This window comes from Asterias rubens, chromosome 1, assembly GCF_902459465.1.
Source record: "Asterias rubens chromosome 1, eAstRub1.3, whole genome shotgun sequence".
NCBI classification, from domain to species: domain Eukaryota; kingdom Metazoa; phylum Echinodermata; class Asteroidea; order Forcipulatida; family Asteriidae; genus Asterias; species Asterias rubens.
In genome coordinates this window covers 6610008-6620622 of record NC_047062.1, presented here as the reverse complement: position 1 = coordinate 6620622, position 10615 = coordinate 6610008, and positions in this window count along the sequence as shown.

Genomic DNA, 10615 nt, shown 5'->3' with positions numbered 1-10615 from the left:
TTTGTTATAAAATGCATATGGATAGAAAGATGCAAACATGCCTTGAAATTGCGTGGTTTTAATTTTACATCGTCGACTAACACGATTTATGGGAGTCAAATTTTTGACTCCCATAAATGGCCGACTGTGTTAATTTGCAAAGTAAAAGGAAAACCAGGCAGTTTCGAGGCATATTTGTGTAGGTCATTGTATTCTACTTTTACCATATTTTTCTGGCCATATGCATTTTATAACAAACTTTGTTTTCAGTGTACACTTAAGTGTATTTAAATGGTTGCTAACTGGCCTTTACTTAGGTTTTATGAATCCAGGGCTTCATTTAATTATTTAAATTTTTTTTAAATTTTGTGTTGAATTTGTATAATCTTTTTGTTAAGTGATGATAGCATTTTGAATCCCTTCCTGACATAGGTGGTTTACCACTGTTGTTTGGCCACAACAAAATCGAAACAAAATCCTTTGCTAGCTGAAAATGGCTTTATAAAGGAGACATTTTTTTATTGTCAGTGAAGGCTCCCTTTTTACCCACAACAACCGTCTCACATTAGAGTAAAAAAGTGACTGCCCAAGAAGTTTTGCAAGTTGCCTTTGTAGACATATTTGTTTTCTTTTAAAACTCAATCAATGGAAGGAACTTTTAACACTCCGGTCCTAATGATTTTAATCCCCTTGACAAACACACAGTTTTTATACACATGGATTAGCAATACGCACTTCACATCGTTCCTGATTGTCTGTTTGTGTACAAAACAAGAGTGGTCCCAACTGGCTTGAGACAAGATCAATGAGTGGGCTCTGTAAGTTCTAAACAGTCCCCAAGCCCCCTCCCGATCATATCAGCTATGCATCGGGGGGGGGGGGGGATTGTCTCGAATCTCTTCAAGCACCCTCCACCCACCTTCAAGAAGAGCTGGAGAGCCCTTCACCCGCCGACCCCCGATAGACAACCACAAGAGTCAGGTAAGTCGAGGAAATGATGACCGACTCGAGATCTGTGACTGACTTCCAGTGAGCATGACAATAAAGAGCTGTATGAAGTTGGTCAACACTCGGCCATGCCATAGCATCAAAGGAACAATTCTACTTCAAGCTACCGAGAGCAGCCCCCCCCCCTACATGGACACAGGCTGGAAGGTGGTTTGGCTTAACCTCTTCAAATAACACAGAGTAAACGCTGGGTTCCTGCCTGGAATTGGCTCTTGAAAAAGGGCCCTTTCTCCTCTTCCCAATTGAAGCCCTTTTCAAGCTGAACAGGAAATGTGGTTGAAGAGGGTATCTTGTTTGTTATCTAAGATAAGAGTCCAGCCGCCTTATTAAGAATATAAACTGACACGTGGGCGTGAAGAAAGATTTCTAAGACAAGAACGCTCTTTTAACAGAGATCTCACATAACGTAGCGACTTGTAAGACGTTAAAAGTCCAACGAGCGCTGAGATGTAACACAAGACACACTCTCCATGAGCATCCAACTCCACTTGACTTGTCAAGAGGCCCTGGTGGCCCTTCAGATATGGAATGGGAGACCATGTCTGGATGATTTGTTTGCCGACTCAAGGATCTCATGCTCATGATAATGCAATGCTCTATGAAGTTAGCCCAACATCACAAGAAAGAAAAGGAAAAAAAGGTACAGTCCGGGAGTGTTACTACACTACACAGGAAATTCATTGGCATTTTGGAAACAAAATATGTCTGTAACTTGATCTGCATTCAGTAGCTTAGAGGGATATCTGATCATTCATCTTAAAATATTTGATCTGTTATCAGCTACATTTAACGGATTTCAGATGTAAAAATGGTGACTGGATATTTATTAAACAAGAGTGAATCAAGGCACCTACGTGCACCGCGCTCTTTGGAGAAAAAAAAAAACCAGTGTGTCCCTTTTTTGTTGGTTGTTGAAATAATTTGCGCATCAAACCTGCTCCTTCAGTGAAAAATTCATTTGGAAAATATTTCCTTAAAATGACGAATCTTGGGATAACTATACCATGGAATAGAACAACTATTCATTCAATTGGATATTAAAACATCCCTCCAGTAAAAGAACATTACTCTTTTACAAAATATAAAGGTTTCATTCATAACTGCACAAAGGAAAACCGTGCAATTTTGAGAGATACTTGTGTGGATCATTATATTCTACTTTTAAAACATCTTTCTAACCATATACATTTCATAACAAACGGTTTCAAACGCTTTTTATAGACCAACTCGTCCGATCCAAGGCAACGTGTTCCTTTAATAACAAGAAGTCTCTTTGATCTGCTTAGCAAAAGTAGTAGTCTCAGACAATTTCTTACCTCACAGGTAGTAGTTAATAAGCAGGATAATTATTTTCAGAACTAAGTAGTCTCCCGACTTCCGAAATCTACTTGGTGACAAGAGGATAGATAGCAAGACAAGTCCAAGAACAAAATGTACACAGTAAAGTAGATATATACACATGAGTTACCGAAAAATGAATAAATATTGATACCTTGCTTGCAATGTCTCAAACCATTATACTGTGTAAAGTTGCCAAAGATTGCGGGGCTTAATTAGCCAGAAAGTCAAAACACGTGACTCTCGAGTTACAATACCTTGGGGTCAAGTCCCAGTTATAATAGTCGATTCCGAGTCCGAGTTTGAGTCTTTTGCCAACAGATAGTCAAGTCTGAGACTCGAATCCGAGTCCTGGATTTGAGTCCTACAACTCTGCAAAGGGTGTTGCCAAGAACAGCTTTTGTGTCAACGAACGATAACAGGGTAACCAAACCGCAGCTGCATATTCAGAAATGGCTTCATTAACTTGGGTTATTAATGGGGCAATCAATATCTAGTCCCCATTACCATACCATGTAACTTCTCAACTTCTCATCATCACAAAAGATTGAGCTGTGGCCTTCACAAAATGTGCAATGGTGAGTTTATTAGACCAATTAGTAACCCATAATTAGGCATCATGAAAGAGTTAAGATACTTCATACATACAGTGAACGGTGCTGGATAAGTGGCATTGTTGTGCACACACCCCCTATTGTGTCTTCAAGGATTTTAGGGGGGAGAGATACTTCTGTACAAACGCAAAAGAGTGGGTTAACTAAGTAGGGGAACATTTGGGAGGGTCGGGGTACGCTCTGCCTCAATATTTGGCATGGTATAAGTGGCTTTTAGCCTCTTGCTTGCCTCAGTCAACCGGTTTTAGTGTAAAGAATTCCTCTATCCCACTTTTTGTCATTTTTGTCACCGATTCTGATCCACGAGGGGCCAGATTACTTCCTTTCCAGCCTCAGTTTGATTGCATCGATTTTACCAGGACTAAAACCATTTTAGAGATTCCTCTATCAGTTAAACCCAAACATCTCAATTATGAAAATCCTCACCCCCCCCCCCCCCCCTGCATCAAGCTGAGTTTGACCATACAGTAATGTCACAAACAGTCATCAGTCAATTGACTGTATACAACTATTTCTACCTCCATGATAAAACCAACATTGGGAGGTTTCATCAATCAGAACTATAATGGCCACTGCATCCTTGTCATTATAATGAAATCAATTATACATTCACTGCTTGCAGTAGTGTCCAATAGGCTCATTACTCTATGAGGACAATTGTTGTGCCATTTGGGTGACCTGATTAAGGAAGACACTTCAAAGTTTTGTAAATACTATTTTTTTTTTTTACAGTAATTTAAAGAATACCTGGGGCTAGGTGAATACTGTGCACTACAAGGATACAAAGTCAGGTACACAGATGGTACATACATGTACTTAGTGTAGATATAAAATTCATGATTAGCTTCACACTCAAAATGCTTGCGGAGCTTTTACAGCTAATCTAATTTCTCCCATCTTGGACAGTCTGCAATCACCCGGGACACAGACTCTACTGACATGTGTACAGGTAGAGCCTCGGCTGTATAGAGCTAGACAAACACACATGATCGCCAGGAGGGAGTTGCCCAGGTTACAATCATCCTGGCATGGTAAACAAGGGATGTCCATGGCCAAACCGCTTTGACACTTGACAAGGCCTCGACCTTCCCCAAATCTGTCAGCACCTTATGACAAGAGATCTGTCACTGACACTCCTGATGCTGATCATTGCATATCATTCTACCCCAGAGCCCTGAGGGGCTTTAAATTTATGATAACTGGATAGGCCTGGAGCAACTGATGCACAAGTATCGGTTGTTCACCTTCACTAGATCTGGAAAAGAGCACACTGAAGAAAGGAGACTTTGTCTCGACTTTAAAGGGAGGGGTGTACTTTAATAAAGACCCTGACCAACCTTAAATGTAACTTACAAAATTCTACTAGTTATAATAATGACAGTGGTTGTAAACATCCTTAAAAAAACTATTTCATCTGAAGTGACGTAAAACTTAAATCAGTTGGCTGCTAGATGTACACAGTTTCTGTATTCTCAGAAAAATGCAAGCCCCCCCAAAATGCTTCAAAACATTAGGGCTACAGTTAATTTTCCATATCATATGTACTTTCTTCATGTATATTCATCCAAATAATATTTCATGGTATTGTACCAACCAGTGAGCACACTGAAAGATTTGCTTGCATAACTTATGCTTTTAAATATAAAGTATATAAAATTAGGCCTTCCTCTTAACCACCTGCATGAAACCAGTAATTTCATTGGGTATGATGATTGTTAACAATGTTGTGTACTGATAATGTCAAGCTAAGCTTGACTGGCAGAGTCCATTTTGTTTCACACTTTCCCCATCCATCCATGGGGACGTTTCAATTTAACGCACTTGAAAGAAGATCCCAACAGCTCAACACAAGTCTTCAACAACGAGATTAATTAAAGGAACAAATTCAGACGGCAAAGTACATCGGCAATGAACAAACAAAAAGTGGAGATTTTGCGGGCACTGCTGCAGGACCAAAACAGGTGTATAAAATCACATCCCAACATCCACAGTGTCAAAGAAATTTTAAGAGGGTGTCCGGGAAAAAAATATTTGTAGATTTTCTTCGAACACCACTTGGGAATCAACCGCTGAGATGTACAAAACCAAAGTTCACTCAACTTAATGATGGCAAAAGGACAGCATGATTTGATACCCAAAGAGTATCCATTACTATTCCAAGAATCGTAGAAATGAAAATCTTTATTTCGTGTGTAGGGAACGAAGGAACTTCAGCCACACCATTTTGTAAATTTGACCAGGGCCCAATATCATAAAGCTGTTTCCCAGTAAGCAAATTGTTGTGCTTACTTTACTTATTACATGTAGCAGAAAACCATGCCAAAGCAAAAGAAATTTTGTATAACAATCAATAAGGTTTAAAGGCAGTTAGGCAGTGGACACTATTGGTAATTACTCAAAATAATTATTAGCATAAAACCTTTCTTGGTGACGAGTAATGGGGAGAGGTTGATGGTATAAAACATTGTGAGAAACGGCACCCTCTGAAGTGCCATAGTTTTCGAGAAAGAAGTAATTTTCCATGAATTTGATTTCGAGACCTCAGGTTTAGAACTTGAGGTCTCGAAATCAACCATCTAAACGCACACAACTTTGTGTGACAGGGGTGTTTTTTCTGTCATTATTATCTCGCAAGTTTGATGACTGATTGAGCTCAAATTTTCACAGGTTTGTTATTTTTTGCATATGTTGAGATACGCCAACTGTGAAAGCTAGTCTTTGGCAATTACCAAAAGTGTTTCTACTGCCTTTAACAGCGCGAGTCCTTGTTCACATTGGATTAGAATTGTGACATCTCTCATCTGCTAAACAAAAACTAAGTTCTGGTTAGCCTGTCTTTAAAGTCACCTGGAAATAGAATTTTTTTTCTTTCAAACATAAGAGTATATGCTTACGAACAATAAAACAATTTTTTTGTAATTGTTTGTCACGATTTATGTTTAAAAAATATATAAAAATGTTTGGAGGGCTGACTCCGCCTACCCCTTTTGTGACGTCAATCGAGGCAGACTTTGCCTGCAATGCATATAGTAAACACACGTGCAAAGTACATGTACGTCCAAGTTGTGAGTTGGTACATTTCAAAAAGTGTTTTTCTGCATTCAGCAGCAATACACCTGGTCGGCATTTTTTTGGTCCGTACATGTACTTTGCAACTGTGTTTACTCTACGCATTACAGGCAAAGTCTGCCTCGATGGACGTCACAAACAGCGCCCTCTCGGGTCGGGGTCTACTCAAATTTGTAAATAACATAAGAACTGATTGTTTAAAACCTTAGTTAACTGTTTATTCACATTCCACTCATCAAAACACATATATTAGTGACAAAAGCTTTATTTTGAAAAAATACCACTTCCAGGTGACTTTAAGTTTGCTTACATATGGTTGGCAATGGCTATGAAATAGGAATTCTGCTAATGGCCACTCAGTTAGCTAAAAAGCTGTGCTTGCAGGCTTTATGAAATTTGACTATATCTTTCTCAGTAAAGTCCTAAAACACTACATTAAACATTAAACACATTCCTTAATAAAAAAATAACAGTAGCATTCCACCAAACCATCAAATGTGAGCACGGAGGGACAGGTTAGACAACAATCTGCCCTGGTCAAACATTTTGGCACACTCCCAATTCTACCTCCATGTCCCAACCCAAAACCCCAACCACTCAATTATTTTCAAGTTTATCTTTGATCCACTGCTCTAATAAAATGAAGTCCCAATAACTAAATCTAAAACGGTATTTGTGTTTTCTACACTTCAATATCAGACGCGTAGCTCTGCAAATTCAACTGTCTACGTACTGTTAGTGTAAAGATACCATAGTATGTTAACCTTCACCACGGCATAGGCTGAACTTATATACGTACTGTACTTTGAAACTCAAGTACATCGCACCTTTGGAACACTATCCAATGAAGGAAATGGCAAGATGTTTATAACCGCACAACTCAGGTACGGTTACAATGCCCAATCTCTAGCCCAGGCATTCTCTCTATAGTATTATAGCCACACAGAATCAACGCATTGTCTACACCACAGCAGGAGAAGAAAATGCAGTGCTTGATTCACAGTAGAGACTGAATTATTTGTTCATTATCATGAAAGAAGTTCATCAGGCTGTTGTTCATTCATTCCAACGACAGCCACACTGGAATGTGATGTTAGAACTTGGGTAGATTCATGGCCAAACATCATTATTGACGTGCATGTAGCTGTAATGGTCAATGAGTACAAAACCCAAGACACAAACTCCTTTTGACAATTCAATCTGTGTGTACAGTCAATATAAATCTTGTACAATAAGGTACAATGCTTCCACGCACAATATCAGAACCATCTTCCATGTCTTCATAGGGCTTAAGCCATTCCAATGAAACGGCAGTGTTATGACAGTACTGGTAAATCTGAACTGCACGTACGCACTGACAGCGTAAACATCAAGCCAGTCCTACTAATATCTGTGCAGATTTGAAACACTTCACTCGATTCTGCTTTAACCAAACATGAGAACCTCCCATGGTGAGAGGGCTCTTTGCCCCAGGCATATCCCATCTGAGACTTTTTTCTTCGTGCAAACAATATAATTTCCATAATTTACCAGAGCGCTTTGGGAATGAATTGTCTAGTGCCGACTTGAGGTCAGTGACACCATGATGTTAATATCATGTTAGTCCATGGACTCTCTCTCTCTGTCTTTCTCTTGTCTGGAACCACATCCAGCATATCACAGTGTAAAATGCTAAAAAATGTTCATCATTTATAAATTATAGAATTTCAATTATCTCTTAAAGATTTTTCAGACTCCAACATGAGAAATGCATGGAGTAGGAGCTGGACAAGTCTGGCCTTGAACTTTCTTACAGTGGCACTGGCAATAATTCTCACTTCCATCAGTACCTTGTCAAAAACGTTTTTAAGAGGGGCAAGGGCACCAAGACATTTTCTCCATGGTAAAGGGCACCCTATGAGGAATTGTACATGTATACTGTAGCATTTCAAGGGCATCAAGGCAATGACCAGTGGGCATGGAGGCAGTTGCCTTTGTTGCCTCTGTGAATTATCAGGCCTGCTGTCACTGGTGTCCTGTTCATTTCTGCTGAGCAGATAACTGTCAAGCAACATGTCTGCTTGAGCAGCTTTTCAAATTTCAAAATTGGACCCTGATTTAGTGGATTTCCACATTTGGCATGTTTGGAGTTTTCCTACTGGGTCTTAAAACTGAACATTTCCTGCACTTCACAGAAAGGTCTACACTTTTGAGTACTTGGTTTCATTAAAACACATATTTAAAACAGATAAAAATAAATAAAAGTTGTCATTTTTAACTCGTCCAAACCTGCTCATTTTAATTTATAATTTCCAACAGCAGTGAAGATTTGAAGACAGTTTCCTTTCTCTTCAACGTCCGATTACCTGACATTCCTTGATCACCATCTCAGCCACATCCAGGGTGCATGGACAAAAACACGCTTGACTTCATCTAAATTACATGTTCGCATAATGTGTGTAAGCTTGTTGCACCAATAATTGACCCACATAAAACACGTGTGTATCATGTACTTGGACATTGGTACATGTGCTGCACACGTAAACACCCTGTTAATAACTTGGGCAAAGTTAAAGAACCTGATTTCCGTGCACTCAATGGATTTTCGTTAAAAGGTTGTCTAAAATAACATTAGTGTAACACACTGTATCAGTGTACATTTAGAGTATTGTTGAGCATCGCCAAGCAAAACTATCTGGGCTAAACATTCTTGGGCTAAAGTTTTGCGGTTACTTGTATTAAGTTTTTATTACTTACGATATATTTGGTTTGCGGTAACACCATGTGTGTATATAATTGCCAGGTGATTTTGTTCTTAGAGAACTGTCTTGCTATATAATATATTCTACTTCTGCAGAGTAGATTTATCAGATTATTTGGGAGACTTTTCAGTTGTGAAAAGAACTGCCCTGCTTTTTTATTACTTGCAACTTACAGTTGTTGTGTGCCCGGACGAAGGGCGTGACATAATTTTTTTCAAAGATGATTTTTAGCACTATGCAAAAAGTCTAATTCAATGCCCTTTTGATAGGATCGACAAAAGTCAGGAATGAATTACAAAAAATGACAAAAATGTACAGACTATTATTCAAAATGTGTTTTTTTCTTCTTAACTTTTTTTTCTTAACTTTCATAAAAACTCCATCTATTGAAAAATGAATGAATGAGAAAACTGATTTTGACCTTGGAGCCCCTTTTTAAGAATTAAAGTTACATAAAAATGAATGTTTTAAGTCGTCATAATTTTCAACTCGTAATCTGGACAGACACATTATTTAAGTATACATTGGCTGGTTTAGTCAAAGATACAACTTTGCTTGTTTATCCACGCTCATACTAAAATGACGTAACCATTACTATTTCAAGGTGTTTCCAATTTAAAGCCAGTGGACACTTTCGGTAAACAGTATTGTCCAAGGCCCACACTTCGTGTATCACAATTTATATATAAAATAACAAACCTGTGAAAAATTAGGCTCAATCGGTCATCGGAGTCGGGAGAAAATAACGCGAAAACCCACCCTTGTTTCCGCACGTTTCGTCGTGTCATGACATGTGTTACTATAAATCCATAATTATCAATGTCGAGAATTGATAGTTGTTTTAATGGTTTCTCAAAAAGTAAAGCATTTCATGGAATAAGATTTCAAGAGCAGTCGTTTACCATTACCTTCTGTAAACCCTGTAAGTTATTTGTAAATCTGTGAACTTTTTTTTTTTTTTTCTGTTCCGAAAGTGTGTAATGGCTTTAACAAACAACACTGTACATTTGAACTTATTGTTAAATTATGCATTGCTTCCCTCTACTAAGGAATTTAAGTATACTTATATTTAACCAGAAATCAGGAGTGATTAAAGGAACACGTTGCCTTGGATCAGTTGAGTTGGTCTTTGAAAAGCATTTGAAATTGTTTACGTTATGAAATGCAAATGGTTAGATAGATAATTTAAAAGTAGAATATAATGATCCACACAAACAAGCCTTGAAATTGCACGGTTTTCCTTTCAAGTTGCAAACAAAACACCGTCAGCAAATTTGTGAAGTTGAAATTGTGACTCCATAAAATGGCCGACCGCGTTACTTTGCGTATTAAAAGGAAAACCACCAATTTGGAGGCATATTTGCGTTGATTAATATATTCTACTTTTCAAACATCTTTAGAAATTATTTGGATTTCATAACAAACGGTTTAAAACGCTTTTCATCGACCAACTTGACCGATCCACGGCAACGTGTTCCTTTAAGCCAAGACGTGTTTTGTCAGACGGTTTATAACTGTCTAATGAGGGATGCCATACATTGTAGACAAGGACAGGGGCCTGAATGCTGAATGACTTCTACTAGTACTAGGGACAACAAGCAGTAACAATCAAAAAAACAAATTATACATAAACCTAACCACCTCCTCAAACCATGGTAGAAAATCCCCCAGAACATAAAAAACAAAACAACAAACAACAAAAACAAAACCCAAGAGAAACAAAACAATTAACCGTTGGAAAACAGGTGCCTCATGTTCTGATATAGATTGTTATGCTATTCACTAGAACTCTAAATTCGAACAAGTAGATAGTTCAATCCAAATGAATTTTGTTTAATCCCGAAGTAAAGAACTGGACGATGGAAG